This window comes from Pangasianodon hypophthalmus, chromosome 14 (genome assembly GCF_027358585.1).
Source record: "Pangasianodon hypophthalmus isolate fPanHyp1 chromosome 14, fPanHyp1.pri, whole genome shotgun sequence".
In the NCBI taxonomy this organism is placed as follows: domain Eukaryota; kingdom Metazoa; phylum Chordata; class Actinopteri; order Siluriformes; family Pangasiidae; genus Pangasianodon; species Pangasianodon hypophthalmus.
The window spans coordinates 4013176-4036774 of record NC_069723.1 but is presented as its reverse complement, the minus strand read 5'-3'; the positions used below and the strand labels follow the sequence as shown (position 1 = coordinate 4036774).

Below are 23599 nucleotides of genomic sequence, written 5' to 3'. Positions count from 1 at the left end.
ATAAATATGATCTTTCTGACATGACATGAATGCTCAGGTAGTCCTCAGCGGCCATGTTTGTAGGCCGCGCTGAATTCTGGGAATGTAGTTAGACGCTGATTCCGGTGTCGACGTGACAAGAAATGGTATTTTTTTGTACTTAGAACTTGTCAGATATATTCGTGAACATTTCGCTAGCATTCAGCAGTCTGCCATTAGACAAAAAAAAAAAAAAAAACAAGACACAATGGTGTAAAGAGAAAGCTTTTCTTAACTGCCAAAGAAAAAAAAAGTTGTACGATTATCGATGCTCTTCTTAGTTAGTATTTCGTACAAATTTGTCATGCTAATTTTTCATGAGATTGATTTGCCTTTAAGCTGTTTTTGGATCTATTAGTCTGAGTAGTGAGTGAGCCGGCGCTAAATAACTAAATTAGATCGTTATAAAAATAACTAGTTTACAACATTTTATGTGTTATATATTTTATATAATTTTTTTTGCCAGTACAAATCACAAGAATCACCTAGCTTTGCCGTTCTCAGACCTGATTGTGATTGCTGTGTTCTCACATGACTACGAACCGCACCGAGACGGAGAACACACCAGAGTTCCATTTAAACACACCAAACACTGCATATGTAACATGTACATATCAGACTCGTTTTCGTTTATTTGTTTTTGAGCTTGATTTTTTTTGTTTTGCTAACCCTTTCTGTACAGTGGGATATTACACAGCTTCATGCACACGGCTTAAAAATTTAAAATTCATCTCAAAGCCGATAAATAATTCAGTCGCAATACAGCGGCTGCTTTTTTTTTTCCCTTTTTCTTTCTTTCTTTTTTATTTTCTCTCTTCAATCTCAGCTGATGAAAAAATCCTGTAGATTTCCACACACATGCAGTACATGGTGGCAGCAGCTCAGGTTCTGCAAACAATAAGTGTCAGACAGCTTACGGAATGCCACACACACACACACACACACACACAGAGGCGCGAGTTCCTCTCGGTTGCCTACGCAGAATCCATTAAAGCAGCCTCACACCTGCCACGAGCACCGCATAAAGGATGCTTTTTATCCGCCCTAAACGCACGACACACTGCAGTGAAACATGGATGAAGGAGAGGGAGGGAGGGAACGAGGGAGGATGAATGATGGAAAGAGATGCAGAGAGAAAGATGGATGAAGAAAGAAAAGCGAGCAACAAAGAGAGCGACAAAATGAAGTGGGCATGAAATCCACCGCAAATCTGTGACTGGTTCAATGGAATTAATTTCTATAAAAGATATACTCACCGTTCAGTTGGTCATAAGAACACCGTTGCTAGGCAACGGCGAAACATGGATTCCCTGTTTCTAGCATAAGCTAGCAAATGACTGGGGTTAAGGCATAGCATAGGTTAAGAAATGAATCAAACATTTGAATGAATATCAACATTTACCTGAGATGTGTTGAAGAATTGCTAAGAAAACACTCTGAATTCACCTAAATAACTTTTATTATAAAAGCGGACCACTAAAAAAGACGACTCTGTACAACTGCTGTTGTGAAAACACTGTTAGACAACGGCTAAACATGGATTCTCTGTTTCTAACAACTAGCAAATGACTGGACATAACACATAGCTAGCTAGCATTATGCAGAGGCATGACAAAAGTGGAAATAAGTCAAGCATGTCAGGAATGTTAACATTTACCTCAGATGTGTTGAAATAATGTTAGTAAAACACCCAGAAATTACACTATAATCACTATTAGCATCAACTGCTAACCCAAATTCCATGGTTTCGGCCATATTGAGAAACATCAACACTGTCCTCAACTCATAAACTTTCACAGCAACTCAAAAACTGTGTAGTTATGTGTAGCCTTTTTAAAATCCACACTGAGCAAGACTATTTATTGTGACATAAAACACATGCTGACCTCATTAAAAAAAAGGTCCAGTATCTAGTTATTTAGCTTCTAACTCACCTAAATAACTCAGATTATTATAAAACAGACCACTGAAAAGATCACGCTGTTCAACAGTTGTCGTGAAAACACTGTTGTTAGGCAACAGGGAAACATGGATTCCCTGTTTCTAGCATAAATTAGCAAATGATTAAGGCTAACACATAGATAACTAGCATTGTGGAGATGCAATGACACTGGAAATGAGTTAAATATGTCACAATTGCTAAGAAAACACTCAGAAATGACTCTATAAACACACTTGCCTTCAACTGCTAACCCAAATTTCATGGGTTCGGCCATATTGAGAAACATCAACACAGTGTCACACACTCATTAAACCTTTTTTAATTCACTGTGAACAAGACTATTTTGACCCCATTAAAATACAAAAATTAAAAAAGGAAAAGACAGCTAATATTAGTGATTAGCATGGATATATAGGCAGCAGGGGAGCATGGATTCATGAGAAAGCTGGAAAATGTTTACAGGCTAAGACATAGCTAGCTAGCCTTGCATAGAAGCACAACAACAGTGGAAGTGAGTCAATCGTAAAAGGAATGTCGACATTTACCTCAGATGTGGTAGAAATCTGCTAATAAAATCCTTGACAATGACACTATAATCACAAGTAGTATCATTTCTGTTAATCGTTGAGCTAACAAATTAACAATATGACTAGTTATCTTGTGGCATACTAATATTAACTAGCTAATATCAAATAGCATGCTTAGCTAACTGTAAAGCAACTTGCCAATAAAGCCTAGCTGATATTGTGTAGCTGTGTAGCTCTACTACTAACCAATTTTATATTTGCATAAATTAAAAAAAATTGTTTTAATATATGCATTCAAGTTTTTCTAAGAATGTTTTTATTTGATAGAAATAGCTGCAGTGGGTGGGCATGATATGAGTGCTTGTTGGGAGGTGTAGTCAGAGTGGGTGGGCGTGGTCAGAATGTATGTGTTAGTGGGTGGGCGTGGTCAGAATGTATGTGTTAGTGGGTAGGTGTATTCAGAGTATCTGTGTGGGTGGGTGTGGTCAGAATTTGTGTTAGTGGGTGGGTGTGACTTGACTTGGAATGTATGTATTAGTGGGTGGGTGTGGTCAGAGTGTATGTGTTAGTGGGTGGGTGTGGTAATAATGTATGTATTAGTAGGTGGGTGTGGTCATAATGTATGTGTTAGTGGACAGGTGTGGTCAGAATGTATGTTAGTGGGTGGGTGTGGTCAGAATGTGTGTGTTTTTGGGTGGGTGCGGTCAGAATGTCTGTGTGTGTGATTGGGTGTGGTCAAAGTGTCTGAAGAGTGGGTGGGTGTGGTCAGAATGTATGTTCATTAGTGGGTGGCTGTGGACAGAGTGTATGTGTTAGTGGGTGGGTGTGGTCAGAATGTATGTTTTTTGGGTGGGTGTGGTCAGAATGTCTTTGTGTGTGATTGGGTGTGGTCAAAGTGTCTGAAGAGTGGGTGGGTGTGGTCTGAGTGCCTGTTTCACTGAGTGGGCTTGGTCAGAATATCTCTGGGTCAGAGTATTACAGAAACCTGGAAGTTAGTTTGTTTGCATCATTGAAGCTATGTCATCATCATCATCATCATCATCATCACTGATGTTGCCATTACAAATGAGCAAAAATTCAGAGCTAAGTTAGCTTAGTTTAGCTAATTTTACCTCAGCATTTTGACTTGGCTAAGTTAGCTAATGTTAGGCTAAATATTACTGTTTAATTAAAATCAGTAGGCTTCAGTAGCAAGCTAGCTAACATTAAAACCAGTAGGTAAGTATGCTAGCAGGTCAGCTAGCATCAGGTTATTAAAACCAATATTTACGTTCACTATTATTAGTTTAAGCTTGCTAACATTAGGCTAATTCTTAGATTGTGTGCTTAAAACCAATAGCAAAGTTTGCTAGCAGTTGTTAGAGCTATGGCTCCTCGTGTAGCTGCTGTGTGGAAGTGGTGTGTCAAGGTGTAGCTATTTTCAGATAATATTAAATTAACAAAAATGTACCTTGTTGTGTGAAAGAAACCAGTCTAATGTGAGAGAATAATAGCGACACACTTCACCACACACACTAACAAATTAGCGTGTGTGTGTGAGATTAACACCAAACAGAAAACACAGCGGTACTTAAGCGCCACCTGAAAATGTAAATAAAGACACTCGTTCATCAGGATCCTGTCCTCGTTTCTCTTTTTTTTCCCTCAGGTCTTGTGTGAGGGTAGCTAACGGAGCAAACTTCTAATTTCCACTCGAAAAGACGGACTTCCTCAAGAGCTCCTTTTTCTCCAAGCTGGAAGTTTGTGACATCATTTCAACATGGCGGCGGCTACAATGCAACGTAAGAACAAATTAGAAATCCGTTATAGAAAAGTCACGTTTCACACACATGTAGTGCATGTGTTTTTATTTCCACGTGATTCATTTGTGTGTTTTTTTTTTAATATGTAGTATTGCATTGTTTTCACACACACAATTCAATTTTATTTTTTACATGTAGTGCATGTTTTTTTATTTTCATATATTTTACATATGATTCATTTATTTACACATGTGACCTGTACAAATTATTCATTTATATTCACTTCATTTTTACACATTCTCTACCTTACAGTCATGTGATTCCTTTTTCAAATGATTTATTTATTTTCACCTGATTTGTTTACATACGATTCATAATTTTTTTAAACATGATTTTTTATTTCACGTATGATTTTTACAAATTATTCATTTATTTTACGTGTTTCCTTTTTTTCATGTATGATTTATTAATGATCACATGTGACTTTTTAAAAAATTTAAAAAATTTATTTATTTTCACGTGAGTCTTATACATGACTCATTTATGTTCACATGTGATTCTTATACATGACTCATTCATGTTCACATGTGATTCTTATATATGACTCATTTATGTTCACATGTGTCTTTTAAAAATAATTCATTTATATTGTCACATGTAATATTTACAAATGATACAAATATATTCTCATGTGCATCTATAAATGATTCACTTATTTTCATGTGTTTTTTTCACGATTCATTTATTTTCACTAAATTACATGTGAAAAACTTATGAACATGTTAAGGTTAGGGCTCTGTCGTGAATTCAGTACGTCAAAAAAGCCACCACACCACGAAAGATAACAAGCTAAGATGCTAACAAGCTAACCACACAATCCACTGGACTTCATGAAATCCAGTTTGAATTATTCGCTAATTTTTTTTGCTACTTCGCTGACGGGTGTCGAGTCCTTTCCTCCGGTCGCTGGTGCATGCTGGGTAACCTGTATGTCATGCTCTGATCTCTCTGTGCTCTCAACAGCCAGTAAAACCTGTACACACACACACACACACACACACACACACACACATACATGCTGGATGACCCCGAGTGCTTGAGATCTAATTATTGTAGCTATGAGCCCGTCTACTTGAAACCAGCGGAGGAGAATAATGATGAAACTCGTCTTCCGTTCCCTCTCTCTCTCCCTCTCTCTCTCTCTCTCTTTCTCTCTCTCTCCTCTCCCTTCACACATTTCATCATTCCCCTCACGTGGACGCTCGGGGGACGGCACCGTCATTCTCACTTGTTTTGTTCTGCTTCAAGCAATCAACGCTGCAGCGTCCGAAAAGAAAATTGGCTTAAATGAAAAAGAAAACTTGTGCACTTGATTCATTAGAGGCTGAAGGATGCGGAGCGGAAACGTGCTCGGAATGCTGAGAGGATGGAACGGAAGATCAAATCCTCGTTATGCGTGTCATTATTAATGCATTAGCAATTAGTGTTATAGATGGGATTAGATGGGATAGATTAGCAATTAACAAATGATAATTTCTCTTTTTTTGCAAACTATATTATGGTTTGAACAGTTAGTGTTCTTCGTTTGCATTTTTGTGAAGCAATATAATATTTAGGTTTTTTTTTTATTTTATATTTTATATGCTTTTGAACAATTATTAACAGTTTTTATCAAAATTATTCCCACACGCTTTTTGAACCAGTATGACATTTATTTATTTATTTAGTTAGTTTATTATTATTGTTATTATTATTATTATTATTGATTATATGATTTTTTTTCATACTTTGATTCATTGTGGGCTAGTTTAGCAATTATTTACGCTAGGTGCTTTTTTTGTTTTTTAATTTTTTAATTATCTAAATTCCAGTTATTTATTTATTTATTTATATATTTATTTATTTATTCATTTATTCATTCATTCATTCATTCATTTATTAAATAATTATTATCTTGGTTGTTTTTGAACCTGCAGGAAATTTTATTTACTTTAGTCATGTTTTTTTTTCCTCCTCCAATATTATAATTGTAGTTTATTTTTTAGTTGTAATATAGTTTTTGAAGAGTTATTATCCAGATCCTTTTTTGAGTCAGTATGACATTTAGGGTTTTTATTATTATTATTATTATTATTATTATTATTATTACTATCTATTGTTTTTAATATCATTCTGTTTTTAAATTATTATCCAGGATGTTTTTCTGTCAACTGCCAGGATGACAGTCAGTTTTTTTTTTTTTTTTTTAATTCTTATTTTTTTTCTTACCAATGTTCTTACCTAAGTTAGCATAGCAACACTAGCCATTTCCAGGAATCACCTGGAACATGTGATCACATGATGTCTTTATATAGCTCTCGCACCTCAAGCTTCTCATCTTGCTGAGTGTAAGGAGGGATTACTCGAGCCCGTGTACACGCCTCTTGCTCGGATTTCAGAGTGTCTGATCTCCTAATCAGAATTCTAGGGCCCTTGATTTGCTTGAATTTAGGATGGAACCAAAAATGGAGTCTCGCTTAGAAATATTGTATAAAACATCCTACTGAGCAGAAAAGAGTGTTTTTATTTAACTGTGTAGCTATAAAATAAATGTAACACTAGTACACTCGTAGAGAAAAGGGTTCTTCATGGGTTATTTAAGGGAATCACTGGATCATTAAGGGTTCTTAGCCTCCAAAACCCTTTCTGATAGCTGAACACGCTGTTCTACACAGCACCGTTAAGAGGCACAGCTAAAGAACCCTTAAATGTTCAAAATTTTCTATGTCTCTTGGGTACACTTAAAGGTTCTATGTGGAGCCCTACATCTAAAGTTTTCCAATTAGAAATGGTTCCATGTAGAACCCATTGTAGGAACCTAATAACCCTTAAAGAAGAACCCTTGAAGATTGTATATATTAATTGTATTGTGTGTATATTGGATAATTAAGGGTTCTTTCAGAAATTACACTAAAAGGAAAATATTTGTTGTGTGGGTTCCACACAGCTCCTTAACATGTTTCTTGAGAAGGACAACTGAAGAACTCTTAAGTCTAGATGTTGTCAAACTGTACAATAAAAGGTTCTTCAGGGAAATCTTTACAGGGTTCACTGGAGAAAAGGTTCTTAACTTCCACTTTAAGGGTTTAAACAAGAAGCAAAAACAGAAAGGTTCTACGGTTGTTCCACTGGAGGAACTCAAAGGTGCTATGTTGAATTTCTAAAAGTGTACCAAGCACCAAGAGCTAAAGGTTAAACTCCTGACAGGTTCTAGATATCAATAAGAAGATAATGAGTAATAATTTTCCACGCAATTACCCAGTTCTTACACACAATCTTACAGCAAAGGGTTCTTCATGGGTTCTTTAAGGGTTCATTGGGGAATTATGGGTTCTTAGCTTCCAAAACATGGGTTCTACTTAAAGTCTTCCATTTCTGATAGGACAACACTGTTATATGTTTCTACAAAGAAACTTTATAGGATCCTTGAAGAGCCATTTATTTCTGTGTGTATGTATTAATTGTTAGAAATATGTATTAACTCTTAGAAAAGAACGAGGTTCTTTAAGGATTCTTGAAGGGTTCATTGGCTAAATAAGCATTCTTAGCCTTCAAAAAAACAGATTTTCTTGAGTTCATACTCAGATCCAGTTGTCAGTTCTTGATTCAGAAGGTTTGTGCTGTTTTGTTTGCTTTGCTTCATCTGGAATATAAAAGAAACCTAGAATTTGTGGCTCTTTCAGGATCTTTGATGCAATTTGTCAAGTTAGAACCCAGAAGGTTGCAAGGTCAAATCCCACTGCTCTAGAGCCAGAACCTTAACCACCCTAAGACCTTTCAATCAACCTTTCGATGTCACAGAGACACTCAGTCTGCTGACTGAAATGAGAAGGAAAGAGAAGTCAGGGTTCTCCTGCTCAGTTCCTGATGGGTTCTATGCGGCGTTGGTGCTGTAATGTGTTATTCTGCTTGCTGCAGGAAGGAAACCTACTCCAGCGTTGTCGTGACTAGCTTGTGCAGGCTCGCTAACGTGATTATAACTGGTTAAGGGATGTAGATTGAAACCCGAGAGCAGAATCTGATACAGCATACTGCAGTGTTTTTCCTTTACACATAAAAAAAACCTGAATGAGAATGCTGGGAATTTGAAAAAAAAAAAAAAAGAAGGGAATAAATGATGATGTAGCGAGTGTGTGTTCCAGTCTGTCCTTGATCGAGTGTATTCAGCTGGCACTTGATTGATGATGTCATCGTCATCATACCATGCCTTTTTCTGATCATTAGTAGGACAGTAGTTGATGGGGAAAAGCCACAGCGATTCATATCGATTTTTCGGAAATGTAAATAACATTCTGGAAACGTTTTGACGGAATTGTACCTTGTGGGTGTGTCTAACAATGGGCTTATCATCTTTAGCTCTTTTTTCAGTAAATTCCTAGAAATAAACGTGAACAAAGTTGTGATTAAAGACGTTAACGTTAAACACTACGCATTTATACGCAAGTTTCCCACCAGGCGCTAATGTCGGTAACAAGGAATGGAAGTCTTTCTTATGAATGTATTTTTTTTTTCGTAACTTTGTTTTGTATTTTTTGCTATATTAATTATCTATAAATATAATGAAGAACACCAATGTTAAAGACAAATAACAAAATAAACACAACAGCTAGATCTAAACTGTCTTATTTTCGTCATCGTGCAATTTTAACTACATTAAACATACATAATGGAAGAATTTTGTAATATAGATTACCATTTTAAATTTAAATTTTAATTAAAATATATACATTTATGAAAGGCATCGTTACAGTTACGCACATTTATATTAATGTGTTCGATCTAATACGTTACCGTTTCTATAGTAACAGCTCATTCACAGGGACTTTGTAAATAAACGGGTTAAAAAAACGTACGTAATCGTTGATATTTTGTGAGATGTTTATTTATCGTATATGGAAGGAGTCTCCAGTGTCAGAGCTTTGTAACAGTCAGAGGTAAAGCTGTAACTTTTCCAAAAAGGAGTTTTCGCTTCTTTGCGGTTTCTCGGTCACATGACGAGCTGCGTTTTTGTTTTTTGTCGTACTAACTTCAGAATTTGAAATTTGCTGTGGTGAAAGCGGAATAAAACACCCAGAGTTGTGCTGTTATAGGAAAATAAGCACCTTCAGTGTGTTAACAGTAACTCCGCTTCATCACACAACCCCATCACTCATTATTTTCCTTTAACAGCGTGACACACGCGGTGTTTATTCCGTACATAATTAGCATGACTTTCTCCATGATGCTGATTTTATCTCGGAGCGTTCAGGAGAAATAACGTCCTGCCTGATATATTGCAGTAAATTATCCAGCCTGAAATTAAATAACATACCCTCAGATAATCAGTGTGACATTCAGCGTTCACTTTCGATAAACAAAGCCACACGCACATCAACTATTCATTTATTAAAAAAAAAAAAACAGTATTTAATTAACAGCAGCATTTTGACATTTTTGTCCCTGCTAGTACATCCGTGTTGACATGAGTGACTGCTGAGATCGCACACACACACACACACACACAGTCGCCACGGAGACAGCAGGTTGTCAAGTCATGATGCCAGAATTAATTAGCGCGACCTCCTTCCGTAGAGCCGACTCAAAGTTCAAAGGTCAGACAAACAAAATGTTATTTTTTTAAAGTCATATTTTGGCCAGCGTCAGATTGAATGGAGACACGCAGGCGTGTGTGTGTGTGTTTGTGTGTGTGTGTGTGTGTGTGTGCGTCCATTTCTAGCTTTTTCTCTTTAATAATGCAAAGCCACATGAGACGATGAGCTGAATTCAGGAAAAGCAGTAACAGCTATGAAGGAAAAAAGACGAAAATATCACTGTTTTTATTTCATTTACACAAGTTTGCCTTCATGAATATGCAAAACACAGGGCGGAGTCAATGCAAATCAACTCGTCCTCCGAGTTTCTCCATATGATGACTGTAATATTACTGCAGTAAATAAAAATAAGTGTAAAAAAGTCAACTATTTTCTTCACATTGACCTTATGAAGCATACATATTTCTCTTTACTCTCTATTTAATAACACATCAATAACATTAATTTTTTAAAAAACATATTCTTAATAATATCATTAACATCTTAATTTGTAACCTTCGCTGAATTATAAGTTAATAAGTTATAATTGTTTTTTTCAATAAGTAGTATATTTTTCCTTCAAAGCACAAAAATGAGCTTCAATAGATTATAAACTTTTACTGTTTTTATTAAACTAAATTAATAAATTATAATTTAGTATTATTATTATTATTATTATTATTATTATTATTGGGAACTTTTGTTTCTTTTCACAAAACTTTTAGACATTAGAGTTTGGGAACAATTCTCTTGTATAATTCTCTATTTTTGTTTTCTTTTTGTCCTTTTTTACATTCAAGATTAATAGGGATTTCAAAGACTATTAGGAATTAGAGATTGGGAATTATCTTGTTTTTCTTTTCTTTTTTTTCTTAAAAATAACATCTTGTACTGGATCATTCAGATTATTAGAAAGCGTTCATAGAATTTGGAAAGTATACTCTAAGAAAAACCTTCTTTTTAATTTTTTTTTTTAAAGATTATCAGAGCATAGATTATGGAAATGATCTTTTCTTAAATAATGTTATTTTTTTCTTTAGAACATAGTTTTAAAATGTTTCGTGATTAAAGTTTGAAAATTCTCCTCTTGTAAATATATTTTTCTTTTTAATTTTTTAATGAATATTAACATTCAGAAATTTTCCTCTTCTAAATAATGTTTTGGGTTTTTTTTTAATTTTTTAGAAAGAATTATAGAGTTCAGGTTTTGGGAATTATCTTGTAGAAAATAATATATACATATTTTTTTTATTAGAGCTTAGAGATCAGCTATTATCTTTTTCTATGTAATGTTACTTTCTTTCTTTTTTTAAACATGTTTATAGACTAAACTTTGGGAATTTTCGTCTTGTAAGTAATGTTTTGTAATTTTTTTGTTGTATTTTTTAAAGAATAATATTAGATATTGGTGTTTGGGAATTATCATTTGGTAAATAATTTTCCTTTTCTTTCAAGATTAATAGAGCTTAGAGTTTGGTCATTAATCTCTTGAAAAAAAAATATACATAAAAGATTATTAGAGCTTACTGGTTTGGTAGTGGTTATTTTGTAAATAATATTTTTGAGTATTAAAGAAACCTGGTTTAATTACAATGAAACATTTTTGACATTTTGAACGTCTTTGAAAGTCGAATAAAAAAAAAACTCGCCAATGAAAATGCCGTGATTTAATATAAGGGGATGGAGCGCTAACGTATTCACATGACTCCGTTATTCTCCAGTTGTTTAGATGTAGTTACAGTTAAATTAATGCAAGTCGAAATCTTCAGAGAGATGTTTATGCTAATTGCTGTTTGCCTAAAATATTAAATTTAAATTATGTTCAAAAACAGTCAACAGCTACTTGATCCGATCCGTCAGTCAGGATATGTAGAGCTCGGAGAGACGGAGTCGGATCAGATGGAGGTTCCATCAGTCACAACCTCTTTTGGAACGCAACAGGAGGAGACGGCGCTCCTGTCGAGATGCTAATCAAGATGGCCGCCGCAGCAATTAAAGGCGAGTGGAGAGAATCGCCGGGGCGCCGCTCTAATCACGCAACCTCATCAGCGCTGGAACGGAGTCGTCCTCATGCATCTCATCCAGCTCTAATTATCACCCAGTGGTGTGTGTATGTGTGTGTATGTGTGTGTGTGTGTTTTTCTTTCCTCCTAAACTTTGAAATGACTTCCCTAAAAGGCACCATATTGAACCACACACACACACACACACATGCTGAATTCCCCGCAGTCCTTCGCTGACCTTTAAACGATGTGAAAAAAGGACATTTTAAACACAGCGTGTGAGGAGATTTTTCCCAAAGCGCATCATGCCGACAACCTCGGATCAACTTCCTGACTAGCGCTGTTCACTAAGCGTCATTTTCCTGCAGCGCTCGTGTCAATACCGAGTTCACATCTTCGCCCTTTAAAGAGAAAAAAACAGAGACAAAAAGAAAAATATCTGAAGTCTCCCACTGCTGTGAACGCACTCGACCAGCCGAGGCACGACGCTAAACTGCGAGCCGTGAGGCTAACTTAGCTAACAAGATAGGGATAGGGCTAATAGCTTCCTGATTAGCATTGTATAAATAGCATGTATAATTTATCACACACTTATGATATATGTGAATGATGGAGTTTGGCTCAGTAGCGTCAGATTTAAAAAAACAAAAATAGAAGTCAGTATTTGTTTAAAAAAAAAAAGCAAATGAATAAAATAACGGTCAAAACTGAATTTAAAAAATATATATTCTTAAGCATTTTCATGCTCTTGACTATTTTACCATGCACAAGTTATATTATTATTATTATTATTATTATTATTATTATTAACAGAACTTTATTTATTTATTTATTATTTTTTTAATTAATTTTTTTATTTTATTTTTTAATTTTTTCATATGTATATGTTTATTGCTCCGATACAAAAAAGGAAACAAATGCTTACAGTATGGAAAATTTTTTGTACATTTAAACACTCTTCTTTAATTTCTTGGTTTCTTTCTTTTCTCCTTTTTCTCGTACATTGATTAAAATAAAAATCCTCATCACTTCATCGCTCCGTCCTTGACCTTCCACTAAAACGGGACGAGACTCCGAGCGGCGTTGAAGATTGAGCATTCATTCCAGGCTAGTTTTCCGTTTCCTTCTTAATGATGATTTACTACCTCTGTTGCCGTGGTAACAATGCTGGATGGTTGGACATTAGTTTGAATTACGCCCTGTACGAGCCCGATACTGTATGTCTGTGTTTCTGCTTATTACCCATGATGCATTAGGGCACAGTGTACTCATTTAGTATGTTAGCATTGTAGCGTTTGATGGGGAATTGATTCGGGTGTGTTAAAGTGTGTTTGAGGGAAACATTGGCGTTTCTCATTCTCCAAACCTTCACTGCTCGCTGAGGGAAATTAATTCATTCATTCTGTTCTTCCTTTAATGCAGAGACAACAGGCGTCGATTAGCTTAGCTTAGACGGACCAGTGGAGCGCTAAAGCCATCGAGCGCCTCTGAAAATGAAAAACACACTTTTTTACTTTGTTCCATATTTCCTTCTGTTTTTTCCTGTTGTCTTAAAGCATGTGGCTACTTGGAAGCAATGTCGCGGTTGCTGTAGGTTGTCGTAGCATGGTAGAGAGTAGCACTCAACTGCCAAACAACTCTTTTAATAAGCTAATGCAAAACTATTCATATGTTGTATGCTAATGAAAACGATAAAGATCATGCTAACTGAAGGCAGTGTAGCGCTACAGTCGCATGAAGGTGGATTAGCGTGTTTAGCATGGCTGTTTTGGGTGTCTCACACACAATTTTTGACTATCACTATGCTAACTGTCATTATGCTAACACAATAGTGGAGTTATTAGCCGCTAATCACTGGGCAGGCTAATACAACTCAATATTCAGTTTACAAAACATGAAAAAAAACTTTCTCTTGGTTTTGCTCTCTCTCTCTGTCTCTCTTTCTGTCTATTGAATGAAAACAAAATGAATGGTTACACTTCAAGAAATAAAGCAAGGCTGAAGCTAATCACTGTGCAGGCTAATAAAACTTAATTTACTGAGAGAGAAAAAGAAAGAAAGAAAGATTTGGAAAGAAAACCATTGCAAAGAAAACCAAACATAAGTAAAGAAAAGAAAAAAGAAGAAAGAAGAAGGGAATGCTGGGAAACAGTGCTGCATTGTTACCAACAGCACTTTTTTTTTTATATCGTATGCTTCTGGAACTTTCTGTGTTTCCATGGAGACAGGGGGCGGAGACCTTTTTATTCTCCTGAACTTCACACGTATGAAATCCAACACCATTATTCATTTATTTCCCATAATCCTATGAGACGTTTCTGCTGTGTCCGAGTGTTCCACGGCGCTGTATGACTCTCCACCCGGATGCTAAAGCGCTAGCAGTGGAAACGCTAAAGAAAAGGTTAATGATATGCGGAATTGGCCTTTACTGTCAGAGTCATGTGACTTTAATTGTCATTTTTTTTCCTCAGAGCCTCATTTTCTCGCCATTGCTCTAAAAGGAGCAGAGCAGCTAATGGAGTCAGAGTGAAAGAGGTGTAGCCTAGCGTAGCGAGTGGTTTAGAGTGATGAATAAATGCTAGTGAGGCTAAGAGAAAAGGCTCGGTGTTAGTGTTAGCGCCTGTGTGGTAAAATGCTACACCGCTAATGTTCTACTGCTAAAGAGCAGAAGTGACATCATAACTGAGCTCCAGGTTTATAAGCTTCAATCGGGATGCCGTTTCTTTCTTTCTTTCTTTCTTTCTTTCTTTCTTTCTTTCTTTCTTTCTTTCTTTCTTTCTATTTCTCTGCTTATTTGTTGTTATCTTTCCCTCCATTTGTTCTTCTTTTTTCTTTGTTTACTCTTAATTCCTAAGGAAGTCTTCCTTTCTTCCATTTTATCACCTTTTTCCCTTTTGCTATGTCCTTTACTTTCTTGTGCTTTTTTTTATTTAATTCTTTCTTTCTTTCACTCTTTCTTCCTTTCTTGGTTACATGCACTATCCAGCTCTCCATCATTCTTTTTTCTCTCTCTTTTTTCCCCCGATGTCAGCGGTTCTTCGATTAAATTGTCCCTTTACCTGATATTAGATTTAAATGAACACCTGAGCTCAGGCAGCGTTCGCTCGATCTCTCTCTCATCAGCTCACAGTGGAGGAAAAAAAACCTGTAGAGCATCCCGTGGGAATTACTCGCAGAACGCTAAGCTACATTAACATATTGCTTCTCAGAACTCAGAGTCGTACGTCAGGGTTCTGTGAGTGGCAGCTTATTTAACAAAGAAATTCTCCATCTGACTGAAGCTCTGAGCGACTAACAGGCTTCTGATATTATTCCATATCACTCTGATATAACCCTGATATAACCAATATTACTCTAATATAACCATTATTACTCTGATATAACCCTGTTCTTACTCTGATATAACCCTGATATCACTCCAATATTACTCCAGTATAACCCTGATATTACTCTGATACTACTGATATTAATTTGATATTACGCTGACATTACTCTAATATAACCCTGTTATTACTCTGACATTACTCTAATATAACCCTGTTATTACGCTGACATTACTCTAATATAACCCTGTTATTACTCTGACATTACTCTAATATAACCCTGTTATTACTCTGATATTACTCTGATATTACTCTGATATTACTCACATATAACCCTGATACTACTGATAATCTGATATTACTCTATTACGCTAATATAACCCTGATACAGCTCTGATATTAATCTGATATTACACTATTACTATAACTCTGTTATTGTGTTGATATAACCCTGATACTACTGATATTAATCTGATATTACTCTATAATCCTGTTACTCCAATATTACTCCAGTATAAACCTGATAGTACTCTGACATAACCTTTATACTACTGATATTACTCTAATATAACCCTGTTATTACTCCAGTATTACTCTGATATTACTGATGTTATTCAGATATTATTCTAATATAACCCTGTTATTACTCCAGTATTACTCTGATACCTGTTATTAGTCCAGTATTACTCTGATATAACCCTGATATTACTCTGATACTACTGTTATTACGCCGATATGGCAAAAATATTGATGATACGCCAATATTAGTGATGTTACCTCTGAGATTACTCCGATATTACAGTGATATTACTCCAATTTTGGTCCAATATTATGCTGATATTACTCTGATAATACACTGATATTACGCCAATATTACAGTGATATAACTCTGATCTTATGCTGATATAATTACGATATTACACCGATAATTCTCTGTTACTAATGTTGAACTTACTCCCATATTATGTTTGTATCAAGCTGATATTACTCCTATAGTAGGCCAATATTACACAGTTGTTACTCCAATGTTACTCTGATATTAGATTAATAGTACTGATATTAAATCAGTATTACTCAGGTATTATGCTGTTATTACTCTGATATTACATCATTATTATTCTGACATTACTCCAATGTTACTCTGATAATTCTCTGTATTATTTGTATATTACGCTTATATTACTTCTCTATTAGTCTGATATTACTCTGATACTTTATTAAAGGAATACATTTTACAAAAATGCTGCTGCAACTAAAAAATATAGCTAAATACTATCATTTTACATGACAGACTTTCAGCTATTTTGGGAAAATTCAAAATACTGCTTTAAATTGGTTAGCTAAGTGAAAAAGCAGTGTTTTTATTATACATCTTTCCTTTCTCTCCTTTTCTACCTTGGTACCCAAATTGTTTTTTCTCCTTTCCCTATTTTTCCATTTTCTCCTCCTTTTTTCTACTCGTCCTTTTCCTCTCCCTCTCTTTGTAGTGACCATAAATATGTACTTTATATATTTAGTCCCCAGAACGAGTTGTTGAACATTTGTAGCATTTCTATGAAATTATCTTTGTAATCTTGTTTCCTCAGGGAATAAATAGAATGTTGCACACATGTTAAAATCCATTTCTCATCCATCACCATTGGGGAAAAACAAAAGACTTTCCAAGTGCAAAAGTGACAGATGGTTGTTGGGTAATAAATATAAAAATACATAAGCAGGTTAAAAATACCATTAACCATTAAAAGGCTGTAATAAAAAGTTTGAAGTTGTGGAAGAGGCTAAAGGAGAGGCTTCACCAAAAATAGTAAATGTAATTAATTGGGTGCTGATAATTTTTGCAAAAAAAAAATGAATATTGTACTACTTAAGAAAAAAATGATGTTTAAGTAACACTATGCTGCATTCATGTTTAAGCTTAAAACATCACTTTTCTTCCATGTATTAATTTTGCTCATTTCCATGAAGGGTGCCAATACTTCTGGAGGTTCTCTTTATATATATATACAGGTTTATATAAAATGATTTTGAACATGGCTCCTAGAAGGCATGCTGGTAAGTGCAGTGAGCAGGATTTTGCCTTTTGGCTCTGTGCCAGCGTACTGCACGTGACACGCTGCACATGGCGGCGCTAATCGGTAGCCAGGTCACGGGGGACGTCCCGCTCTGATTGGTGGAGGAATGGACGGATGCAGTCAGGCGTGTGCCCTTCCTGTGTTTTGAGACATTCAGCTGTGCTAAACGGTTGCTAGCTCAAGGCAGAAAAAAACATGGATGGAAATAAGAATTGACTGGTAGTATGATATGATCTGAATAATGCTAACTAGCTGCAATCTAAGAAGAAAAGGTTCAGAAATGAACCTTTCGAGGTTCCTGGAGATTGTGGGGGGAACCCTGTCTTAAAGGTGCATTAACGACCCATCAGAGTTCCTTTTTGAGCCTGTTTTTAGACATCCTTACCATATTATTATTATTATTATTATTAATTGCTAATTAATCCCATTCCAAAGCATAGACACAACACCACCATTGGCCATAAAATGTTTAATACATAAATATAAACTATGAGCACAATACACCACTGAACAACTACAGACTTACATAAAACAAAGGAATATTGTCTTTCATGAAAAAAAAAATTATAATCAATTTAATTTAACATTTAACACCCCATTCCACATCAGGTATTTACAGTCCCCTCCAAAAGTATTGGAACAGCAAGGCCAATTCTATTGTTTTTCCCAGTACCTTGAAGACAATTGGGTTTGAGCTCAAAAGACGAATAGATCAGATGATGGATCAGAATTTCAGGTTTCTTTTCTTGATATTTAAGATGTGTTTTAAACAACTTCAAACATGGCACCTTTGGTGGCAGATCACCCATTTTTTAGGTGAGCAAAAGTATAGGTACAGATAGTCTTAAAGTAAATTAACACTTAAATAACTCTTAATATTTAGGTGCATATCTCTTGCTTGCCATAACTGCATCAAGTTGGCGACCCACTGACGTCAGCAAACTGTTGCATTCTTCTTTTATGATGTTTTTTTTGGCCTCATTACCACGTTGTGTGTGCCTTCTATAATTCAATGGCTCGTTGTCGATTATTCCTTATGTAACACACACACCTTAACATTATTATGACATTAAGTACATGCTATTTAAAAAGGTCATAGTTATTTTGATAGGTTATATTGCCTTACCTCAGATATCCGTGCCGCTCCACTCAGTTCCGCTGCTTGAGATTCAGTACACTGCGTCGCGTACCACTTCCACCTGGTTTAAATATATTTTTTTGTCATTCTTAGAGTCGAAACAATATGAATAATTACGTTTACTTAAGTGAAAAGAACGTTTCTAGAGAATTGTTATTAGTTATTTGTCAATATTGGCAGAAAGTGAATAAGAAATAATAAATTAAATAATAAAGAAATAATATTCCTGGGGTTTAATTTGTGTTCAGATTGTTAGTGCATGTAATAAACATTTTTACAAACCTTTTCTGGTAAAGATTTTTAGGCTATTACATGCACACACAGTCTGAACACAATAATAATAATAATAATAATAATAATAATAATAATAATCTTAAAAATAAAAGTCTTTTTGTGATGAAACCTTACACAACACATACTTAATACTAGCAAAAGTATTTCCTGATTAGAAACGTTGTCTAATAACATTAAAAGCAGAACAGTCCAAAGGGATATGGAGTTAAAGGAGTGTTACAGAGTGACACGATGGTGGTTCCTCCCCCTTTAATAAAAACCCATGTGTCAGTCTGTGATCTATATGATCTTGTGTGCACCACCTGATCATGTCAAGAAAAAAAGTATTTTGCCAACCAGATTAATTTACAATTATTTATTGTCACATTTTCCCCATTCAACTTGCCATTTTTTTTGACTAAAGGCTTGATGTCTGAAGGTGGAATCCGGTATTCTGTGGTTCTTGCTATAAGGGTCTCTTTAGCAGCAATGTCTGCTTGTTCATTAAAAAAGAAAAAAAAACACTACGACCCAGAATCCAACAGACAATGCTGTAGTTTTGCTTTTGTAACAGGTCTACTTTAAAATATGTTGCAGTTATCAGTGATCAGTCTTTAACGATTCAAGTGATCGAAGGCATGAATCAGTAAAAATGAGAAAAGTTCCATTCTTGTGCATGTTCAATATGTTCCAGGGCTAAAAGAGCTTTGCTTTACGGGCCTCAGCTTATAACGAAAATAGTAATAAAATCTTTACAGTCCAACTTAGAAAAGGTTCATAAATGAACCCTTTTGCCACGTCGAGTGTTCTATAAAAGTACAGATACCATAATATATAATCAAGGGATCGTTATAAAACCTATAAGTTCCATGGTGAACCTTTCTGATAGTCAGAAGTTCATATTTGCACTTTCATGTTCTTTTTTGAACTCCAAAGGTTCAATCTCTTCTAAGTGTGTAGGTTGAAAATTATACACCATAGCACTTAGCAGATGTCCTTAGCGGCTGCTTTAAAGTCTCTCCTCATGCTAGTACACACACGACAGAGTCTAAGTTTAAGACCTTAAGATCCTTTCTTGTCTTTTTTTGCTTCTGATTCATTTTTTTCTGGCTAATAGACTACTAAAAAACTAGCTAGCTAGAACCAGCATAGCTGATTACACATTCTCAGTTACACATAGCATAAAATTCGCTAAGGAGCTGCAGAAGTTTCATTTAGCCAATACACACTGGATGATTTCTGGGGGAAAAAAAATTAAAGAACAAAACGAACATAAAACTAAGATTGAGTTTCACGGCTCAGATTTAGTGACTAAATTTGCTATTTTTTTTTTTAATCAATTAAATCAAATAAATATAAATGCAAATTATTTTTATTAAATTAAATTAACGTTGCATTTTACCTGCCTTCCTCAATTAAGCTCTAATTACAAGAAACCCTCCATTTTGTATTTTTTTCCCCACAAGTTCTTTTGTTTTTAATGAAAATAATTTGGCGTTAATCACAATGCAAGCCAGATTGTGTTTTGATCGCAGTGTGCTCCGTGTTTATTTATACCTAGATTTAGAAAGTGGTTTGATTTGATCATCATTTGCTTGTGATATTTTGGTTTTAGATTCACTACTAGACTATTTTTTTCCCCCCTTTCTGGTCTCATCTCTTCTCTTTCCTATAAGAAGCCGATGTTGGCTGAGAATAGCTGCAGGGCTCACTCAGCATGGTGGAACATAATGATGGCATGAACTTCTCTCAACTTCACATCAAAGCCTGATGGGTTTCCACAAACGACACCAGATTGTGGATTTGGCCGTGAGAATTCTGGCATGCTTGTTAGTGGATCAAGCCTTGATTATGCTCCAGAGAGGGAAAAAAAAAATGTTTCTCCATTTTGCCTACAAAGAGGTTTGACCTTCCGTGCATGTGAATCAGCTACTTTTTATATGGATGAATTTTTTTTATTTTTTAGCTATGCTAATCATGGAAGGAATTTAGTACGCGGCATGGTACTAAATGGTTGGTGTGTGTGTGTGTGTGTTTTTCCCGTAAAGACACTATCAGGAGAACTTGTCCTTCCAGAGTTCTCACAGCTTTCTGTCCTTCCCGAGCAAGGAAAGGAAAGGTCAACATGTTATTTGCAGAAATTCCTCCATCGCTCTGGTGCAGTAAAACCCCGAATGATGATAATCGGCAGCACTGACACGATGTCAGTGAAAAGTTTACCTGAGGGTGTGAAGACATTGTGAAGAGCATGATTTAATCAGCGTGATTTCATCTCCGGAGATCGCTAAATGCATTACACCAGCAAAGCTGTCCTTTTTCAGAGCTACTCCAGTGAATCGGGTTGTTAGAATAGAATTCGGTAGAAGTGAGTGCAAAAGTTTGCATCGCTCCATGGTTTCTAGGTGACAAAAGGAAGATATACGCCTTAAGGCTATAAAAAAAAAAAGTCTCAGGAGGTAGGGATGTTGTTGAAAATGAATATATTATTTGGAATGAACAGATATTGCATTCAGAATAAATACAGATACAGATATGAATAAAGCAGACTACTCAGGGTTTTTTTTTTTTTTTATTTCTTTGTATATTTCCAGGTTCACAGGGCATCAGACTGAGACTAGAGGTGTGTAACATGGGATTAGGCATGCAACAAAAAAGTTTTTACTTTCATGTTAGCAAATGGTCAGAGATGAAACTTGTAGGACAAAAAAAAAAAAAAAAAAACACCTTCATTAACATGAGCATATGGCACTGCATGACACATTTACAGCGTTCATTTATTCATCCTTAGTAACTGCCTGGTCAGGGTCACGCTGTATAAATGAGCTTACTATCACTGAAAAAGGTAGTTGATGGATCAGTATATTTAAATTAAGTGCAGAATTTCCACTTAAGTAAAATATGTAGCTTTTACATATTGATATAATGTCCACCTTACCACAATATATAAAGTATTTAAATGTACATAATTCTATTTATTGAGTTTAACATAAATTTGCCATTATTTATCTATTGTCTTTGTTGAACTTATGTATTTTACTTCAATATTCAAGATCTTTTTTTTTTTTTTGCAGTGTAGTTTGTTTATATTTTGGAAGCAACTAAATTTATTAGAAAATATCGCAAGTAGGTACAAACCTACTTTTTGGGTTTATATACAACTACAGATACAAATACAAAGATTTAACCCAAGCCCTAGCTAAACACATACAGATACAGTTAGAGGCATTGTGTTACAACTCTACCAGGAAGTTACAAGTGAACTGACGGTGTATTCTGGATAACTAATTCTCAACATTTATTTTAAACTATGAAACAAGAAATTCCAAGCCTATAAAAACAATAAATATATAAAAAAAAACTACAAAACAATATTTTCAAACTATTAAAAAATGAGGCACACTATGTAAACAATAATATTTTGCCTGTTTATTCAAGAGTTTTTTAAAATCACAGATCTCACACTTGAAATCATGGAACCAACATTTCGAGCACAACAGCACTAAATAGTTGGAATAAACATTTTCTTTTGTACAGACTTTTTTAAAAAAAGGAATATTTCCATTTTTAGTATTATTTACACTGATAAGTCAGTCATTTTTTGCACATGTACAATTTTACAGAATTTTTTTAATTTTTATTTTATTACTTATATACTGTATGTTTCTATCAGTATTTTTTTTTTACCAGATATATCCATTGTCAAATTTTTACATTTTTTTTTGTGTTGTCTTGAGCATGCTTATCTTAATCACACAATAATTCATTTGAAAAGTGATAATTCATTCAACTGATTTTTTTTACGTGAATAAAATGAACAAACAATCTTACCCACTGTTTTAAAGGGTGCCAATAATTCTGAAGTCAGATAATGAGATGTAAAGATTACCCTTTGTTTTCTAGATCTTCTAATGGACCTCAATGCACAGACTCTTTTTTTTTTTATTCCTTTATAACATTAGTGACGAAAACGTGACGGGGCTCATGCTGATTACAGTCCAAGCCATTACGCCAATTTGAAACGTCATCGTTGCCACTAAACCGCTGACCTGAGATCTGTAATAACCGGACATTATGGCATATGCTTTATCCTTCTTCATGTGTGTGGTATTAAGGGGAAAGTAAGCTAAAGTGAGTGTCAGGATCACAGGAGGATGAGATGTACTTTACAGTGGTTATTTGAGGTTATTTCAGGTTGGCAGCTTTCCCGGAAAAGATAAACTGCAAAATAAAATAAAAAAAAAAAAAGTGCTGACACGCACTTCTACGGTTCTGTGAATTTTAATTCGAGTCCAGTGGGAGATTTGTAGGCCACAGCGGTGAGCTTGGATTCTTCGCAACTTCGTCATTGTACATCATCCACGCACTTCACTCTGTAGTTTATTCGTATGCGTAAAACACCATCATTCTTTCATACATTCTAACTCCTTTTTTTGGTCTTTGGTTTCCTGGATCCTGATTGGTTCTCTCCTGTCCAGCTACCACATAGGTCATTTTGGAGATGTACAACTACTGACTGTAGCCCATGTCAGGGGCTTTACAAAGTATTGGCACCCCTTTACGCCATCCAACAATGGAGAGCATGACTGAAAGGATATGATTCAGATGATGGACTTTTCTCAGCGTGTTCCCGTTCGAAGGTGTACAGTTAGGCCCCACCCACAGCAATTTATGAAAATATATAGTATATTGTTTTTTTTTCTCTGTGTTATGGCTTCTGCTGAAAAGAAAAAAAAAAAAAACTTTTTCAAAAATGACCCCCCAAGTGGAGAAATTTAAAAAATAGTTTCTGAAAGATGTCACAGCATGAACCTGAGCATGCCCACGGCGAAGTGATTTCAATGGCTGCTGATTTTATGCTGTCTACCTTCTTATTTGAAAACGTGTTTGGCCTTGATGGTGATTTCCACACTTCTCCTTCTCACTCGCCAAATCTGCAAGTCTTAACACTATTC

At 35.2% G+C, this 23599-nt stretch overlaps 1 protein-coding gene across 2 annotated transcripts in view; it reads left to right on the top strand.

The window, feature by feature from the left end:
- lrfn1 (leucine rich repeat and fibronectin type III domain containing 1) overlaps nucleotides 1-23599 on the top strand; it is a 153107-nt gene that overhangs the window by 65303 nt on the left and 64205 nt on the right. For both annotated transcript variants that reach the window (XM_026943294.3, XM_034310385.2), the window contains exon 2: nucleotides 4136-4268. The gene's annotated coding sequence lies outside the window, so the exon portion shown is untranslated. The remainder of the gene's footprint in view (nucleotides 1-4135; nucleotides 4269-23599) is intronic.